Raw genomic sequence first — 7,025 nt, 5'->3', positions numbered from 1 at the left:
GGGGGAGTGGCCCCCGGGGACCAAACGAATTTTTTCCGTAAAAGTCTAGTGGGGCTACATGCCCACCAAATTTCATGTTTCCCGGTGTTTCGGTGTCCCTGGTATCGTTGACGAAAAATTCAGTAGATGACGAAAAAAAAAAAAAAAAAACTTTGACAAATCCCTATATGACCGCTTTCGCTAGCTACGCTAGCGGCGGTCATAATAAATAAATCCAAACTCATGCTAATGTAACAAAACTCAGATTTTAAATATGAGATATCCAAGTTGATTGAATAACAATAATAATAATTAATAATAATAATCATATATATATATATATATATATATATATTTTTTTTTTTTTTACAAATATTACAAAGTATATAGTAAGGTTTTTTTTATTTATTAGCCATAATGGTAAATTGCTTGTCATTATTGTCAGCTTGTAAAATAAACAGTTAGCTTGGTTGGACATTGCTTGAATTGCTGTTCATCCAACAGTGTAAACTAATCTATTTATGGCATTCTAATGAGCTGAAGTGTGAGCTCACTGTTAACACCAATTAAGCACATTATCCACACCACACAGAATTTGTTGCTAAAAGGTGATGATGTATTTCCAGGGAAAATTTTTCTTTCAGATGGATGCAGTAGCATTAGTCTGATAAGTGGACAATTGTTTGATTCTTGAAGAAAATTGCGAATGGAAATGAGGGTCTAAAATGTACTTAGGGGTGATGTGGATTAGCATAATGTGAAGTGCAAGATGCTGCATGTTTGTTTAATGATCAGCAATGTGACTTCTCTTTTATTGGTTCTGGGGAACATAATCCATTAAGATGTGGGATAAATGTTGTATCTAACCACTTTACAATACACTTAACCAGCAATGAAAATTATGAGTGTTTAATATTTTAAATTGAAAGTGTATAATACTGCATATTTATATCGTTAGTTTTACAACAAAGTCTTCATGAGTAAAAAGAGTAACTACCCTATTTCTTCATTATTCCCTTCATTAGATACATTTTAGCGATTAATGGATGGAAATTAAGAGAATATATCTTCAAATAACTTCAAACAATTTGTTTCGAAACCTTCATTGCAAAACAGCCGACAGTAGCCAGCACAATATGGGGACTTGTTTTTTAGGTTATTAATGCATTAGGCTACACATTTTCACACTATAGGCATATAGAGCCTTGTATCAGAGCATTCCATTTGGGAGAAATAGGCCACTGAATTCAGTCATGTGAGATAGTCATCACCTGCCGAACGAAGAGATAGTCAGGGGGCCAAAACTGATATTAAAACTTTGTCGGACACTTTTTGGTACAAGTATACAACCTATCCAGTATTAATATTTATCCCCTCAACATGCGTTCTAGCCAGGTTGTCAGCTTAGAAAATGTTTTTTTGTCCATTTTAACACTATATTCTTAAAAGTGGTAAAAGCGGATTTTTTTCCCCAAAGTGCTTTCATTTTTTTCCATGTTACCTATTGTAATTTTGGGCAAATGTGCAATATAATCCAACTTATGTGCAAGCATGATCATTAAAAAATAATAATCAATAAATACCACAAGAGTATCACACCACAAGGGGCACTGTTGTGTCAGCTCAGCTGTGATTTGGCAGCAGATTGAGGCAGCAGATCCAGAGAAGATGATCACAGCAGGTGTCAACAGTACAGTCTGAACAAAACTTTATAAAGGAGTGAATCACACAATCACACAACAGATTAACTTGATCTATTTGTCTACACAAACATTTACCTCAAGATTCTACCATTCTACCATCAAATGTTGCCAGAAACAGGTGAGCTAAACTGTTTTCCAACTAGCTATATACTTACCAGACATACACTCACCTAAAGGATAATTAGGAATACCATACTAATACTGTGTTTGACCCCCTTTCGCCTTAAGAACTGCCTTAATTCTACGTGGCATTGATTCAACAAGGTGTTGAAAGCATTCTTAAGTAAGGGTGTCACGATTCTCCAAATCCTCGATTCGATTACATTTTCGATTCTAAAGTCACGGTTCGATTCGATTCTCGATTTAAAAAAAATAAATTGAAAGCACAAGCTATGCCATTTTAAGACTTTTATGCAATATAATAATATCTGACCTTTGTTCGCAATACCACACACTACATTGTCAAATTTAAAACGTTTATTAACAACATAATGTAAAAATAACTTATATCTTCAGTCAATTGGAAACTTAAACAATATAACCTATTACCTGGCTATTATAGTCCCGGGGCTCCCTGGACTCCTCAGAGCAGTCACAGGCGAATAGCATGGCGTTTTAAATTGGGTTCCCACAGCGTTTGCAATGCAGTACGAGAGAACGTTCTTGTAAGGGAACGTAGGCTACTTGGTTACTTGCGTAACCTCGGTTCCCTTAGAGATAAGGGAACGAGTACTGCTTTGCCTTGCCGTGCTATTTCGCTCATATCAGGTACTTCGCTTCAGTCGATTTAAACCTAAAATCCTTTGGCGAGTTTTTTTGTGAATTATACTCTCCAGCCACGTCCAAATTGGCGCGCTCGAGGTTGGCAGGGCGCCATGGGCTCCCATTGGACCGTACACCACTGCTAACTCGCCATAGGTTCTTGCAGTTGCCGCAGCACAGACAATCAGCTCGCTCAGACGAGATATGATGCTCTCGCTGTGCAGCTGCAATGTGTTTTAAAATAAAGGCTTCAATATTCTCGAGAAAAGGAGTTTTACCTATTACAGGCAAGCCGAGCTGCCGTGACATGGGGGCGTGGCAGCATCGACAATTCCATTTTTTGATTCGATAATCGAGATTGAGCATTAATTTCGATCAATTTCGATTTAAAATCGAAATCGTGACACCCTTATTCTTTAGAAATGTTGGCCCATATTGATAGGATAGCATCTTGCAGTTGATGGAGATTTGTGGGATGCACATCCAGGGCACGAAGCTCCCGTTCCACCACATCCCAAAGATGCTCTATTGGGTTGAGATCTGGTGACTGTGGGGGGCATTTTAGTACAGTGAACTCATTGTCATGTTCAAGAAACCAATTTGAAATGATTCGAGCTTTGTGACATGGTGCATTATCCTGCTGGAAGTAGCCATCCGAGGATGGGTACATGGTGGTCATAAAGGGATGGACATGGTCAGAAACAATGCTCAGGAAGGCCATGGCATTTAAACGATGCCCAATTGGCACTAAGGGGCCTAAAGTGTGCCAAGAAAACATCCCCCACACCATTACACCACCACCACCACCCTGCACAGTGGTAACAAGGCATGATGGATCCATGTTCTCATTCTGTTTACGCCAAATTCTGACTCTACCATCTGAATGTCTCAACATAAATCGAGACTCATCAGACCAGGCAACATTTTTCCAGTCTTCAACTGTCCAATTTTGGTGAGCTCGTGCAAATTGTAGCCTCTTTTTCCTATTTGTAGTGGAGATGAGTGGTACCCGGTGGGGTCTTCTGCTGTTGTAGCCCATCCGCCTCAAGGTTGTGCATGTTGTGGCTTCACAAATGCTTTGCTGCATACCTCGGTTGTAACGAGTGGTTATTTCAGTCAAAGTTGCTCTTCTATCAGCTTGAATCAGTCGGCCCATTCTCCTCTGACCTCTAGCATCAACAAGGCATTTTCGCCCACAGGACTGCCGCATACTGGATGTTTTTCCCTTTTCACACCATTCTTTGTAAACCCTAGAAATGGTTGTGTGTGAAAATCCCAGTAACTGAGCAGATTGTGAAATACTCAGACCGGCCCGTCTGGCACCAACAACCATGCCACGCTCAAAATTGCTTAAATCACCTTTCTTTCCCATTCTGACATTCAGTTTGGAGTTCAGGAGATTGTCTTGACCAGGACCACACCCCTAAATGCATTGAAGCAACTGCCATGTGATTGGTTGATTAGATAATTGCATTAATGAGAAATTGAACAGGTGTTCCTAATAATCCTTTAGGTGAGTGTATAGCTAGGCTAATTTACTTTCATAATTACTAGCTTACTTACTAATAGGTAAATTAAGTTTTGTGCAGATGTGTAATGGAAATATTGTTTTTAATTTATTTGCTGCACAGCAGCCTATTTTACAGTCTGCTATAGCTAAAAGTGTTAATAAGTTTGTTAGATAGCAAAGCCCTCAGCTTATGTCAGAGGACATTGTAGTGATCCACTCAGAAACCAATCAGACTACTGTAGTGAAAAATATATTTGCCTTCAGATGAGATAACATGGATCCAGAGGAAGCTGTAAGCCTAGCATCCAAAGAAAAACAAATAGGAAGAGATATTGATTGGGAACAATGTTTCATTTGTCAAGACAAATATGGAAAATACAGCCAAGATAAAGCCCTTTGATTAAAGTGATTTTTCAGGAAGTGGTGTCTTTGTGCTCTTTCTGGAGATTATTGTTGTATAATATTGTGCAATATTTTTGCAATATAATCGACACACACCATTATTTGCATTGCGCTTAGCTTGACCTTGCTTATTCAATCCATTCAGTCTCAAAGGGATGAGACTGACAACCTGAGAGCCAACCTCTGCCAACCTGAGAGCCACTGCTTTGATGGGGAAAAACATACCTTTGCCATACGACTATTACATAGTTATTACTACTAACTAGTTACTAACCCCTAACCCTAAAGAAGTGAGAGAGCAGTTTTGTTAGGATGGAATTAATAACTATAGTGATATGTGAATGTAATATAATTTGTGTTACAACTTGGTACACTAAGTCAAATAGCACCATAGACCATTATCTACAGTTCTAAATTTCCGCCTTGACATTAAAGTATTACAACTTGTGCAGCATTGCACTGTCTCTCCCTACAAGCTTTAAACTTGGCTTGACTCATTCCCATAGATATGGGTACTGATTGATAGAGGTTTTGGGATACTAGGTTATGTTTCCAAGCTGATATTCACTTTGAAAACTGGTTCTCTTTAGGCGGAGATAGTTTTTTTCATGTTCTAGTTCTGTTGTCTCTTACACTGTACAACAAATGTTCATTCTGACACTTCAGCAGACATCCCATGAGTGTTGGCTTTCATTTGATACCATTTTTATGAATATGGTCCTTGTGGTTGTGGAGATATTCAACATTTACTGTTGGCATGTCGTGTTGAGCAGGAAACCAATAAATTGGCCTGAAATTGCTTGTACAAGTCACACAAAAAAAAATTCAGCTTGACAACCACCCTAATATCTTACCTATGGGTGTCTTCTAACTAAAAAAATAGGGTGACAGCTTGTACCAAAACATGTCCGCAAAAGTCTTAACGGAAGCCCTTTTCAGAATTGGCCCCCTGACTAAGAAGGAACATTAAGGAACGGATGTCTTGAAGCCTTCACAGGATTTGCTATCTGTTTTCCATCCATTGGTTTGCCTCTTTCATTCACTGTAAAACTAATAATTTAATGTAGAACTCAGAGCATATTCACTCTTCATGTGCACTGCTTGCACGTAGCTGAAGCATTAATTTACCATGACAAAAGGACCATTTCCTTTTCTGTGCTGAAATACTATTGTGCTCCTGAGCAAAAATGTTCCATACGACACTGTTTCTCTTTCGCCTTATTGTACAGGAATACCTTATATTAGCGCTGGTTATATTTTATTTATCTAATGGATCAGCCTTTTGCAGTTTCTGAGCTGAGGAAGAAAAACATGAAACTAATTGGAAATGTAAAAGATGAAAGTGACCAAAAATTCATTTTGCACTTTATATTGTCGGTCAGATCTGTCTGCTAAGATTTAGCCAAGAGAATAGAAATGATTGGATGGCAAAAAGGAAAAAAAAAAAAAAATTTAGACCTAATGTCTTGATTAAACACAGCAAGAGGCACGTTTTCTGCAGTGATTGAATTGATAGGCCACGTTGGGTAGGACGATTAATATTAGGAATGAAAAGGTCCTAGAAATCAGTTGGGCTGCACTGTTTCAGAGAGTCACACATTCTCTCATCACAAAATAGCATTTCTCTCAGCATCTGCTGATTCCATGAGATCTGGAGTCTGCTCTTCTGTGATGGAAATTAAGCAAGACTACTCATTTCACCCCACTCACATCAGCACTATTTAGACGGCTAAATGTTTCATGGTTGTCAGAAATGTAGTATATATATATATATATATATATATATATATATATATATATATATATATATATATATATATGAAAAACTTATTATTCTGATATTGGCAAAATTGCTTTTTCATCATAAAAAAAAGCCTAACTTTCAGAGATTTTTCAATTACTGCAGTATTTTCAAAAGTGGAACAATTTCAACATTCTGAGTCATGACAAATGCATTTTTTTTTAAAGTTTATTTTCAATTAATATTCAATCATGTATATCTATAGATTGTCAATTTGATTTGTATTTGTGTTTGTAAAGAGTCAACATCTAAATTACATGTTTACAGCAAGGTCCATTTTGCACTAGGCAGGGTTGACAGGTCTGTGTGACAAAGACAGGTCAATGACCATGTTTAAATCATCAAATTTTAATCTACACATTTCACTACTTTTACTAAAATGTTTATGGGTATTCCATTTGTGTTGGAAACCCTGTTGGGTTTCATGCAATTTGCCAAAAATCATCGCCATAAGAAAAAATAAGAAGAACAAAAAAAAAAGGGAGTCTTTCTTTAATTTCTTAAGGTCTCTTTCATATTTTAGTCGTTGACAAACTACAAAAAAAGGTTTGTTGTTGTTGTTTTTTACCTGACTGTTTTGCATGTAAACCAATGGGGGTCAATTTGATCCCATAACATAATCATAGTCACCAGAATATACAGCCATTCCAAAGTACATCTATGCCGAAGCTTTGCATGCACATTCATGACACTTAATAAGAAAAGGTCACAAGATTTCAAGAAGAAATAAATAGTTTAACCAGTGTTTCAAGCAGTTAAAAAAAAAAAAAATGCATGTGGGTCATTTACCTTCAACACAATAGGAGGGCTATAGTCTCAGCTTTTCCTTTCTCACTAATAAAAGTTTTGGTTTTGGGGGTGGGAAACT

Source organism: Scardinius erythrophthalmus (assembly GCF_964197995.2).
Source record: "Scardinius erythrophthalmus genome assembly, chromosome: 2".
In the NCBI taxonomy this organism is placed as follows: Eukaryota; Metazoa; Chordata; class Actinopteri; order Cypriniformes; family Leuciscidae; genus Scardinius; species Scardinius erythrophthalmus.
The sequence above is the reverse complement of the archived record's forward strand: the minus strand, read 5'-3'. Positions refer to the sequence as shown.